General features: G+C 34.2%; 1 long non-coding RNA gene and 1 pseudogene across 2 annotated transcripts; one reads left to right on the top strand and one right to left on the bottom strand.

Moving 5' to 3' along the window:
- Positions 1 to 1,127: 1,127 nt before the first annotated feature.
- Positions 1,128 to 11,154, bottom strand: LOC146943598 (putative DNA helicase MCM9; annotated as a pseudogene). The gene is made up of 16 exons (XR_015025637.1): positions 10,947 to 11,154; positions 10,761 to 10,863; positions 10,393 to 10,498; positions 10,148 to 10,286; positions 8,850 to 8,916; positions 7,615 to 7,788; positions 5,581 to 5,680; positions 5,227 to 5,324; positions 4,886 to 4,951; positions 3,627 to 3,719; positions 2,927 to 3,043; positions 2,331 to 2,403; positions 2,108 to 2,174; positions 1,898 to 1,979; positions 1,608 to 1,729; positions 1,128 to 1,521 (listed from the first exon to the last, which is right to left on the bottom strand). The product of XR_015025637.1 is annotated as a putative DNA helicase MCM9 (transcript).
- Positions 11,155 to 12,796: 1,642 nt separating this feature from the next.
- On the top strand, positions 12,797 to 13,601 carry LOC146943597 (uncharacterized). The gene is made up of 2 exons (XR_015025636.1): positions 12,797 to 13,012; positions 13,104 to 13,601. It is a non-coding gene; the product is annotated as an uncharacterized LOC146943597 (long non-coding RNA).
- The last annotated feature ends 432 nt before the right edge of the window (positions 13,602 to 14,033 follow it).

Here is a 14,033-nt window from a genome sequence, read left to right as displayed (position 1 = left end):
TTTTATCTCTCAATTTTAGGTTTAATTTTCTCACAAACAAACATCTATCGACGGTAAACAAACTTATGAAAGCTTTAAAAATACATAATCTTGCACATCATTGCATATGTAAATGAACTTTTGAACGATTTTTTAAATTTAAAAAAAAAAAATTGCACTTGTGATTCCTACTTGAACTCAGTTCAATTCATGTATGTGTGTTTTTAATTAACTCGTAAATTGATTTAGCATAATAAAATTAAATTAAACATTGTCGTGCATATGAGTTTAACTCAATTTACTACTTTAAATTGAAATTAATTCACGTAAACCTTCGACTTGGACTCAATTCATGTCTTCTAGCCCTGGGTCTTCAACTTTAACTCAATTCATATATTCAGTTCACGTAGATCTTTAAATAAGATGAAAAAAGGGTAATAGTTGAAAAATTAAAAAGGTTAAAAGACATCTTAGTTAAATTGAAGTGTAACTAAAACATCACAGGGTAGAACTGAAATAAGTCTTAACCGTGCATGCAGTCTTCATTTTTATTTTAAACTAAATAAATTTTTTTTTTTTGAGAAATGTTTTTAAACTAAAATTATTAAATATGTAAACAATGCTTAAAGTCTTCCTTTTTTGGTGTAAAAAATGCTCGAGTCTAAACAAATGAACTACGACTCGCACTCGAGATTCAATATGGAGAGGTAAGTCTTGTGCAATGATCCTATAATTAAATTTTTGATACCTCTTAATTCTATGATTGCTAAAAGTTTTGCAAGATGCCCACATAAGTCACTTGTGCGTCTCGAACTTTGATACGGGGCATACATTGTTAATATCCAAATCACAAAGCAACATTTACATATTAGAAATTATAGAGTTAAAGGGGCATACATTGTTAGTGTAAAAATTGATTTTACAATGACAACCAATAAGAACTCGTCACTTTGCCATTTCATACAATTAATTTCAATTTAGGGTCGGTTCGGATTGACTTATTTAAAGCTATCTACTAACATAAGTACTTGCAAGACTATTTGGGAGAGCTTATGGAAACAGTTTATGACATGTCTATAAGCCATCTTCTGCTTATTTCGATAAACTCCCTGTCTTCCTAATGATAACTTATGAAAACAGTTCATCAGTTATACAAAAAGAATTAAATTTTACTTTATCTTTTGTTACAGAAACAATAATACATAAGCACTTACATCATTAGTGTTATGTTATAAGCACTACTAAGTTTTTTGTGTCCAAACAGAACCTTATAAGGCAAAACAGTTGACTCCTATTCGATACCACTCTTACATTGACAGTGTATATAATTTAAACTGTCATATAAACCAAAAATGAGAATGAGAGAATTACATTGATGAATAAAATATAGAAGCAACATTGGAGGTTCTATCTTACATTGCCTCGTACAGTTGACTCCTATTCGATACCACTCTTACATTGCCTCGTACTTTACCTCTTGAGTGTAGACAGAGGCCAGATATTTGCCAGATCTTCATCATTGGAGGTTCTATCTGGTTCTGCCTGGATATTAAATTTCATACAAGTATTATAAATCTTAAGTTCTTAACCATAGGAAGTTGTATGCATTGTACACCGATCGAGATTACCTCCGAAAGAATATGAGATGAAACTACTGCATCCCAGTCAGGATTCTTTGTATCCAAGAGCACCAGAACTATATCAAACCTACTTAACAAAGGACCAGAGAGGGTTGTATTGACAGACAGAGCTACCTTGTGTTAAGTCATACAGGTAATGAATTGAAACAAGCAACAGTAAACTATTTCGGACAGGATGAAAATTCCCAACCAAAAGGCATGGGGAAAGAATTAGATGCACCTCAAAGTGACATCATTTTAAGTAATATTAAACTAAAATATATTGATTAAAGTGATACGTTGATCTGGATCATAATTTCCCTTGGGATTTGTGGCGCCAAATACTGTTGTTTTAGTGCTGAGGGTTGTTACAAGACCGGCCTGGTTAAAACAAGAGATTTAGTCAGTAACTAAACTTTTTTACCACAAACCTGCCAACACTTGTTGACTTATATTTTGAGCAAAGATGAAGTTCATTCGTACTTTGTATAACTTATAAAAAATTATACCTTGGCAACACTTATTGTCTGCTGCTCCATGGCTTCATGTATTGTTGCTCTGTCATGTTCCCTCATGCTGCCAAGTGCCAAATGAACTCTTAGTTTCATACCCAATGCCAGCATGTTAAAGAATCATAAACAGCTCTGTGCTTCCAGAAGTGTCTAAGGAAAACAGCCTCCAGAAAAAGAAAAAGAAAAAAAACAAAACCAAAGCAATTATACCCGAGCTTACCTATCAAATTCATCTATGCAACACAATCCTCCATCTGCCAAAACAAGGGCCCCAGCTTCCAACATCCACTCACCTAAAGATTCCATAAATTGGTGTAGCACTCAGTATAACCAACTACGATGTGCAGATCCATGCATGTTTAAATTGGCAATCCATAATATATGTGTGGCAAGAGAGCGGAACTTTTGCGAAACAGTTTGAGTTGCTCACAAGTTCAAAACCCCATTCAAAGGTAAGACTGCCTATAAGAGATCCAATACGAGTCCAAGTCTTCCCTGGATCCCGCCATTGCTAGATTATGGTACTAGGTTGTCCCTTTTATGTGATTGAATATAAGTCCACTTGAAATGCTAGATTATGATATTAACAACCATCTTGATATCAATCAGAAAATGATGAAAGGAAAGTTCATGAAAACTGAATGCAAAAAGGACAAAGTTTTCTAGGTTTAAAAACAGGAGGGGAATCCCAAAAGTTAACTAAAGAGCATTTTGCCATGTGAATCTTTGTTACAAATACAAAATATAATTCTACAAAGTTATGAATGATGGAAAACGAAACTGTTATGCTGAAAAATAAAGCTGTGTCAAAATTACCCCCATCCTTCACGGCAGTGACAGTCAATCCTGCACTTGTACTTCCCAACCCAGTTGTAATAACAGATCGGTTGCTCAATTTTGCAGAAAATTTCAGAAACTGAGATTTTCCGGTGCCTGTAACAAATTGACATAGACAATAAGAGAGTGAAAAATAGCACATGTTTAACTTTTTCCCCCTTAATTTGATGGTAAGAACTGAAAGGAAAGTCAACATACAATTCAAATGCACCTTATAAAAACTTCATTTGATAGATACAGCAGACACAAACTCAAGTCACAAGCATCAGCCAATTATTATGGCAGTTTAATAGCATACAGAAACTCAATAACATAAATCCTAACAGAGAAACATGCTGATGCCACCAATTTTACCATGAAAGGAGCATGTAGAGCAGCAGATTTTTTTTTTTATTAACTTAAAAACACTAAACAAGTGGCAAGATAACTGAAGTATGACAAAGAAATTAAGCAATCGGGTGGCATACATGCTACACCCATAACATTTTCGCAACATGACAGCACCAGAATGGTAGAAGTCACCTCTTTTTTTTTTGTTTATTTTATCACTTTCAGGGGTGCACAGGAAGTGTGGTATTCATCAAACATTAAATGGTAATCCAGGTTTTGAACTTTTAAGTAATAATAGTAGCATTAATAGCAGTGGAAGTATAAATAGTAAGAACAAATGATTGCATACCAGGATCACCGACCAAGAGCATGTGGGACTCCCCCCTTACCCTTGTTCCAGAAGCATCAACATGTTGCACACCTCCAATTAGTGTTAATGCAACTGATCAGAAAAACAAAAGACGTGAAATGTTTACATAGATACATGATAATTATTTATGGAAAAGGGAAATTTCAGTTGAACAAAAAGAATGTTGTACTGATTTATCAAAGGAAATGAATAATTTTCAGTTTGTGAAAAAGAAAAAAATCCTCCCATATTTCATGGGAGCCATTCATATCCCGTAGATGAAGATTGATTTCTTTTATAAACTGAAGAGTGATTACAGAGAGAAGAATCTCCTAGCCCAAGGCACAAGCCGAAACAGAAAATATGACACGCAATGTGAACTAGCCCCACCACATCTGTACTCCAAAAATATTATTTTGTTTGGCTTTAGGAAACGTTTTCAATTTTGTTTTTTATGTTAAACGTTTTGTATAGAAAACAAAGATGTTTTTTATGTTGAGCATTTTGTATAGAACAGTGATGTTAAACGTTTCAAGTACATTTGGATTAAGTAAAAGTTTGATTCTATTTGAACAACTCATTTTACGGTTCAATAAAATTTTTTGTTTTTGTAAATTTACATAAACTTCAGGATTTAATTTGTATAGAATGTCAGTGTAAAGATATTTTACACATCCATTCAATGACGTCTTGCCACGTCATTTAATTTGTTTGAAAACATATTCATACTCATTAAATGAGATGGTAATACATCATTCAATGCATGTGTAAAATAATTTTACACATACTGACATTGTATAGAAAGAAATTAAACTCTAAACTTAATCATATAACTTTTTTAGCATGCATGATTGTATTTTCATTTTTGTGCTTTATATTTCAAAAAGTTATACATCAAGTGATCCCATGATGTAAAACAATGAAAAAAGCACTATCTTATGATAAAATAGTTGTATATTCCTGCAGTATAATTTTTTCCTTTATGTGGACAAATTGACAATTTATTTTCCATTATTAGGATAAGTCTACGGATTGTATATCACCTATGCACAGAAAAACCCAGTGAACATAATTCAGATTATTATTCTTTCATCTTTTTCAAATCCCCATCATACAAAGATTTCATATGTCCATAAACTCAACAAGTTGAAATATGTCAAAGGAAATCCTTGAGAGAAATGGTAAGAATGTGACCAAAGCATCCAAATTGAGAGTATCAAACGTCAAAGTGCAATAAACTTCAAGGTGAATGTGTTTACCTGCCAGCTTGACCGTGAAAAGACCAAATATTTGTGGGCAGATTCCTCGTAGAATAGCATTCCTTCCTGTGTAAAAAGAAACTTTGAAGTTCTCATCACACACAACATAATTCATAAGTAAAACCATTCAGAAAACTTGGACAGTTGTTAACCAAATTTGACCAGCGACGGGTGTGAGCAGTGAAGGAACAAACATTTTAGATGGATTAAAATGTGTTGTCCAGTCCAGCTTCTCAAGGACAATATAAAACAATAAATTTTGAGAGAGGCAGACACAAAAGGTTCAAAAATATGAATTTGAATGACACAAGGATACCAAAGATGTGTTATGGGAATACCACCTTTTAAAGGTGCATCTTTGAAGTGATCCCAAAACTGCTTGAATTTCATAACAAGCGCATCAGAAATATCAATTTCTGACTTCAATTCATTGATTCTCCTGAAATAAGGAAAATAATGAACTGTATCAGTTACTTTAGCTTTCCTTCCATTCAATCATACTAAAGTACCATTCCCTCCGTCCCATTATGAGCGTCACATTTGGTTATTTTACATAAATTAAGGAGAAGCTATAGATGAAAAAAGAAAATAACATTTTCGGCAAATTAAGCTTATCAAGTATGGGTGTATTTACAATTATCATAACTGTAAAGTCAACAGAAAAATTACAGTCATTTTGGGACACTTTTTTTCACCTTACATTGTTGGCTATTAATACTGGATCAAGGTCACAGCGCACATCCTTCAACTCTGGAGACCATCTTGCTGTTAAGAGACCAGTGACAATCACATCATCTGCAAGTAAAAACGAGTTAAAGTCTTTGATAACCAAAATCCAACAACAAATATTGCATTTATGAATTCATCATGCCCTTTACAACTTGGGCAACAGATATGCTACAGTGAGACAAAAGATCGCAATCCTACAAGGTTGAGCTAACTTCAAAAATCTGTTCTATATTAAGGCTGTACTCCATCACTCACCTAATAATCTTTACTAGATATATTTTGCTCAATATGTTCATGCGTACTTTCAATAATTTCATCAACATGCATTTCTTAATTTAATTATAGAATTATCAAAAATAATGCCTATCCTCTATAATAGGACTAATAAGTTAGTGTTTCCTTAGAACTCCATTATTAACAAAAGGATATGCCAATACTACTTATAATCTTGTTTCAGAATGAAGCATAAAAACTGTCTCAATACTTATTCTTATTTTTTTCGGTAACTGCCCAAAATCATTAGTCAATACTGTTTTGCAGCACTCGGAATTCAGCTTGTGATAGACACCAAACTTTCAGTAAACTACTAATAGAAAAATTACATTATCTCCTCAAAAAAATTACATCATCTCGGAAACTGAACAATATATTTCCAAACAAAAAGACCCTACACTCGAGTCAAATAAATAAGAGGAGTACTAGCAACACACCCTCTTGAAATTTAAATGGGTCCCGTTAGTTTGAAAGTGGGTCCTGGTAAACTATGTGGGTCCCACATAAATTTGATATGACCCGTATTAAATGCAACCAATAGAAGAGTGTGTGTTGGAAAGGATGTATAAGAGAACATATTGCTAGCATTTCTCAATAAATAAATAAATGCCAAGCCTTCTTGTTTATTTTGAAAGCTATTGTAATTTGTAACCAGGGAAGCAAACATGACACAGGGAGAACAGATTGTAGACATGGAAATGAACATCGTTTCACCAACGTTGTATCCATCAATGAAGACTATGAGTGGCCGCTTAACTTTTCAAGCACTACTTCTAATGCACCCTAACTATTAACACGTGATCTCACTATATGTAGATTGGTACTGGATTAAGACCGGAGATCAACACTAATATCAATGGAATCATAACAAATATTATGTGAATCACTACAAGTTTATATGGTTTAATCTTAACTTGTGGACCTTCAGACTAAAAGTGTAGTGAAATTCTCAAATGGATCATGGAAGTCATCTTCTTGTTTATGTATTGTTCACTTTCTCATTAACATGTGAGTCATGGGGTTTGTTTTCATCATTTAAGGAGACTCACTCTAGCAAAGAGGTCTTACACAAATGAAGAAAGTTTGAAAGGCTCTAGTGCTGAATTGTCCATTGAGGCCTTCAATGATCAAAAGGGACTCGAGCTAGTAGAGAATGCTGCTAAGACTAAAATGGTTGGCTCAACCGTGTGTTGGCAACATGCTTATCAACATCTTTATGCTGGCTGTTCTGAGATTTTATATGAGAAGCTGTCTAAATTTGCTTGACATCTAAGTGCTAGTTTTCAGAGGGATTCTAGCAGGCCTTCCTTTTCTCTTTTGTGAGCCAAAGAACTTCTATTGCTATATGCCTAGGAAACTTAGATGACTTACACACAAGATTTGTCTTGAAGTTTACTTAAAACTATTTCCATTTGTTATCAATAAGACACATCCATTCAAACATGAAACAAAGACACCTGTGAATAAACTAAGATTTCAGCCCGGATGTTGACAGCTAGTTAGATAGAATTGAAGAGTAATATGAAAATTTGAGCAGCTTTGACGATTGCGGATCACGGAAAATAGTGGTTTGTTCAAATACCGCTACACAACAGTGCTATAACCGCTACTTCACAATGTTTTGTACTAAATAGTGTATCATGGAACAATAGCAGTTTGTTCAAACTCCACTGAGCAATAACGCTATTAGCTAGTATTTAGCAACACTGAGTTTGAGAAGAAAATACCTCCAGCTTTAACAACGTCAACAAGGTCATCCTTCAAGATGACAAGAATTGAACGAGGGATCGCACCAACACCTACACCTGTGTACTCTCTTGGACTTTTATCTCCTGATAATCATGGCACACTATAGTATCTTTTAGATACTCGAATTTTGTACCTCCACAGGGCTTCGGCCTCTGCCATTAAGAACAACAAACAAACATAACAAAATGAAAGGGGATTCTCTGCCAATTTAAGTAAACAAATATAGTAAATCAGATCAGTCCAACGATACGTATCCCGATACGACACGAAAACAGCCGCGGGCGATACGTATCAGGGTCTGTATCCCAAATGACAATGCATCCCAGGCGTATCCCATGTATCCCGATTCATCTAGTATCCTACGATACTGTGACATATGTGTTTCAGTTGCAGAAACCAGGTCGGGTTGCGCGACCTGGCAAAAGTTCCAACAAAAAAAAAAAATCGGTTTTTTTGTGGACCAGTCCTGGAACCGGGTCGGGTTTTGTGTACACCTCCAGAAAACCCCCACATTTACCCGGTTTGCTTGGGTCGGGTTTATGTGACCCACCAGATATTGCATGTGAACCATTTTGTATTCAAGAGTTTTGTATTGTAACCTACCAATTAATTTGGAGATATTCCCAAAAACCACTCACCTTCTCTTCCTTGACGGCTTCAAACACATACACAATCTGTTTCTCTACAGTCTATATGTTTGATTTTGATTGAATTAAGGATGCTTTATGTTATTTACTTTTGTTTATGGCTTGAGTTTTGAAGTATCTTGAAGTTTACATATGATATTTGAAGTATTTTGAAGTTTATACATGAAATTTTAAGTCATATTTTTTTTGTTCAAGTATCTTACAATACACGATTCAAAAAAGTGGTCAAACGATACACGATACGTACCCCGATTTGATTACCATGAATCAGATTACAAAAAAAAATGAGAAGATAAATATCAAAAGATTAAAGTCCAAAAATCAAATTATAAGCTTCCCAGCCAATTTGTGGATTAAATAGATTGAACTACAAACTTACCAACTTATAGCAAAAAAATTCACAATAGTATGCAACCAAATTCTTATTGGCACCAAGCTAATATTGCATTTTAATATATGGTGATTGCAAATTGCAATCATGTTTTTTTGGGGTAATGTCTTGTGAACATATGCTCAAGGATATCTGAATTGAAAAAATATAGGAATTCTCAAGATGCAAAAGGTACCTGAATTGGACAAAATGAAGGTAATGATATGGAGTTTCGAGCTTCAACCTCAGGATGAACTGTGAAGCTGCACAAATTATGCTTCGTTAATTGGTAATCAACAAATGTATCATGGCGCACGGCCAAAGAAAGAAGATAACTTTACCAAGTTGTGTTTGTACATAAGTGAACCAAATTTGTGTGCACACACACATAGAAATATGAGTGTAAGCACTTAATTACATCCTGTACTATTTGGTACTATAGTATACAACTATTGAAATTAATAGCACATCTAATTTTCACAATATTCAAGCACTTCCCTCATGCTTGCACATGCATGTAATGTGCCCAAGCTTGTCATTTACATAACTGATTACGGTCTTCAAGAGATAGCTTAACCTCCCAATGACTCTACCGTAAATTAATTTTAATTAATGGCTGTGATTATTTACTAATGATCCCCAGCATAGGATCTTTATAGTGCTCTCTAAACACCAAGTGACGCTACAAGAGTGACCATGAGACACAAATCAATTTTGGAAGAAAATACCTCAAACCTAAACTCATGAAACCTAAACTCATGAAATTCTTTGTCCAGTTAAGGGAGGAACAATCGACATAGGTGAACAGTTTTTGTCTATAAGTAATTTACATAATCCAAAGTTCTATCATCTAAAAGTTAAAATTTGGTGTCAATTTAACCATTGAACAAATCCATATAAAATTCCACCATCTAAAAGTAATTTGTATCAATTTTGGAGCAAACAATTGCCCACAAAACCTGTAAATGCCTTCAAATAATTGGAAGGTGTAACATTGAATCCTATAATTGACACCAAGAGGGCTGTCTTCAATTGCAACGGATTGTTAACCTAAAAAACTATTACATGTTAATCTAACGTTAATCTTCTGAGATTGAAGGCTTTGATAGGTTTGTAGGTATCAATTGATACTTTTATGATGAAAGGTACTGTTGATCATTTGATGGTATGCGACGTCATCTTTCAAAATTTGTTCAGTGCTCGCAGGTTGTGAAGGAAGGAGTGGTATAGTAATCATACAATAGGCATCATTGCTAATTAATCACAACCATTAATTAAAATTAAGATCAATGGTCAGGATTAGGAGTAACTCCAAAGAGTTACTCTCGGAGTCAATGGATCCCTCCTCCAAAATTATTAAATATTTAATAGTACAGCTAATATTTGCAAAAGATAAAATGACCAATAGTATCCTCACCAAGAATGACTAATAGATGATCCTTTCCTTACAAATTATAAAGTGGGAGATAAAGGGGAAGACGAGAACGCGTGTACCTGCCATTGCATTTGTGGCACGTGTACTTCCTCTCTCCTTCGTGCATCTTAATTGCTCCTGACCTGATTACTATCCCTTTGACAGTGAGAAGAATCCCTCGGTGCTGCACCCTTACACGTCCTATGCTCGGAAAAGTCTCTAATTGAATCACATCAAGCAAAAAACACACGCTTTATCAGCGAGAACTTGACATGAGGGTCCTTAATGGGGAATTGTGACAAACAGGTGGCGAGCAAAAACATACCAGGGCATTCTAGAGGAGAACCACTGACATTAATCCGAACGTGAATGTACTTTTTCTCAACCACATTGTTCTTATCATCAGCAACCATATCTCTTAACACAACTCTCTACCATCAGCCAAAACACAAATACAAGTCAAGCTTCCACTCTCTTTTTCTAGTTCAACTACTTATTTGTTTATTTTTAAATTAGGATCTGTTTGGATTGACTTATTTGAGCGTATCTACTAGCATAAGCACTTGTAAGAGAACTTATGAAAACAGCTTATGACAGGTCCATAAACTTTTTTCAGCTTATTTTCATAAACTCTTCAATATAGCTTAGCTTATAAAAACAACTTATAGATTATACAGAAGTGCGTATACATACATGAGCCCACAGAGCAGCATCATCAAAATGTTGGAGATATGTATTGGATTGAGAAAAGATGAGACGAGCAATGCGAGGATCATAATCCATCAACTCTGCGAAGCTGAACAATAAATAGATGGAAAAAAAGAGTAAGAATTAGGGTTAGTGTTGATAATGAAGAAGGTGAAGAGGAATAATTCAGACTCGATGTGGAGAGGAAAATGAAGACTGGAATCGGGAGAAGAAGCGATGAATCGGAGTTGATCGTCGTAGCGAAGAAGGAAAGTGGCCATAAGATTCTTCCAGTATCCTTCATCATCGCCGGTGGTGTCCATGCTGCTGCCGGTGAGGGTCATTGGTTTGGGCGGGAAGAGAAATGAATCACTATCTATCTATGGCGCGGTTTCTCTCTCTACTCGACTCATAGTCTACAATTTTCTCGCGGTCCAACTCAGCCTACAATAAAAAATAATATTTGAACTAATTTTTTTTTATATATTTATATTGAGATAAATAGTTTTTCTACTGAGTTGAATCAAAGACTAATTTTTCATCTCTATAAAATACATTAGAGGCTACCTCAAAGCATGTAGAGTCAAGATCTTTTCCACATACTCCACCAAGATGGGTGTCCTCTCCTTAATGGACACAACACCCATCGAGAGGGAGATACCAACCACAACATCTCAGGGTCATTCTCAAGAACGAACTATGTAGTAGAGACTATATGCTAACCAAACTTCTTAACACTAGGCACATGTACTAAATGACTTCTATGCTTAAAACAACTGGGTCGTGACAAACCAACGACAGAGAAAAAGACATGTTTTATAACAAAAATTATAACTTTTTTACTCATTCAAAATAAAACATATTTTTCTTTTGTCCATAGAAGAAGTGGCAATTACCACGGACACTCGCATATTCCGTATTCGAATTTGGGTAAAGGTGTTTATTCTAACAATGTTAAAATTGTCGGATGAACTAGGTGACAAATTATTATTATTATAACACATATTTATCTAAATATTTTATCTAAACAAATAATTACTATGTGTCCGCAATTACAACAATTTGACATATTTTAAAATCAAATCAATTTTACTCCATATATACCTCTTTAAATCCCCTAAAAAATGTATACCTCTTTAAATAAAAGTTTCATATCTGAAAAATTGAATATGCATATACTACTCTCCATCACAACATCAACACGTTCCAAAATTGGTACCACAATTGAAGCTTTCTCTAAATGAGAATTAACACCCACATCAAAACCTTCCTTCATAACCTCCTCATTAAAACACCTCCTAATAGACATTCCTTTTTATTTTTCTACCGCCACAATCTTTTTTCCTCTATCATCTTTATTACACACATTTCCCTCCCAATTAGCCCAATCCTCTTTTAATTCATTGGCCAACTCATCTATTCTACTCCCTTCTACCGTAAAATCTATGTAATCAAAAGAGTCTACAAATCAAATCAATTTTACTCTAAATATTAATATTAATTTACTTTTTTAAGGGTTTTTTAACATTGACCCAGTTCAAAGATGGACCATTATTTTTTTACTAAATTTTAATAAAATCTTATTTTTTGTTATTACAAAATTCATTTTTCGCTAAAAAAGATAAATGTGCACCTTTAGATCATTTCCCATTCGATTCAAAATTCAATTGGAAAGAATGTGGAGAAAAGCAAATTACATGACCATCACTTACTCTTAAAGCTTATTAGGTCTAGCTTATCACTAAACCTAATTTTTCCCTCTAATCACCTATAATTAATTGCTAATCAACCCTAAAAATATTTTCCTCCTTAAGTTTGAATTTGAATTTTAAACTTTGCATTGCATTATGTTTTTCTTTTCCTAATTTTCAGGAGCATTAACTCAGCCTTAGTGATAGTGGTGTTTGTTGGAAATTAGCAATTAGCCTTCCTATTTTCATGCAGCATTTAGTGCATTTTTTACTGAATAATTGGACTGTTCCATAATATACCAAACTTTTAGAATGCATTGAAATTCCTCAGCTTTTAATATTACGGTTCCATCTTATCATTCTTTTAGAATAACATTGAACTTCCTCAGCTTTTAATATTTTTTGAACGTTTCCAATGCATACACTGGTAGCTCTTCACAATTATTCCTATAAATGCATGCATACTGTACTTGATCAAACCACATCCTTGCATCTTCTTTTCATCTTTTGCATTCAACATGGCTAGGCAAAATATTGAAACCCTTCTGTCATACAACTGCCTCACCGGTAAACCTGTTATCTCTGGTTGAATTTATCTCATACTTTTCATTTCGTATTTTCCACTTGTGCTTAATTTTTAATATATTCAATCGCGCAGATGCTGATTTATGAAGGAAATGTTGCGCAAATGCTTGATACAACATCTACCTCCGTGAAAATGGTTGACGAATGCGCCAACAGCTGGGACTGTGTTTTGATTTTTGGAACTGCTCCTTATGAACACTGCAAAGTTGGTGGGGAGTGGAAGAGGTTTATGGAGGCTCGCAGGCTGCGTGAAGGTGTTAGAACCAGGCTCGGTGCTCCGATGGTTGGGAAGAATGATACCATTTTCGTGACTGTTGTTTACAACTAGACCTTGGTTGAAGTAGTTGGGTTTTTTTCTTGGAGGACATTAAACGTTGTTGGTTTTTTTAGTGTTGTTATTTTCAGTTTTCAGCTGCATAATTATGTTTTCAGCTTCATAATCCATGTATCTATGAGAAGGACTATAGTTTTCAGCTTCATAATCAGTCTTCAGTATTTTAGTTAAGCCAAAATGTAATAAGATTTGTCTAAGCTCAAATGATTGGTTTTCAATGAAATAGTTGCAGTATTTTATACGTTTGTTAGTCATTATATGTCTGTTTTCTATTGTATTAGTTCCAGTGTTTGATGTATCATTGGCATGACTTCTTTTCATAAAAAGTAATTGTAGTTACCAGATCAAGAAGGCAAGCATGAATAAGCAAAAAAGAAAAGAGTAGTAACAGCAACAGATATAAAAACATGAAGTCTGAGATTTTCAAGGTTTTCATCATCTCACTTACTATTGTAGTTACCGGATAGTAAAGGCACAATAACTATGCAATTCATGAGTAATAAAGTGATAGCCATGGAGGATAAACGTTGATAGAAAAGAGAAGAATATATCATTTTTGATGAAATGAGAAAAGTCGTTGAAGTTAATAAACAATGTACATGGTGCGCTTTGTCAAAAAAATGTACATGGTGCGCTAATATATATACCCCTATTTACAATTGATAATAA

This window comes from Medicago sativa, chromosome 2 (genome assembly GCF_051527215.1).
Source record: "Medicago sativa cultivar Bolivia chromosome 2, Bolivia_mono, whole genome shotgun sequence".
NCBI lineage: Eukaryota > Viridiplantae > Streptophyta > Magnoliopsida > Fabales > Fabaceae > Medicago > Medicago sativa.
The sequence above is the reverse complement of the archived record's forward strand: the minus strand, read 5'-3'. Positions and strand labels throughout refer to the sequence as shown.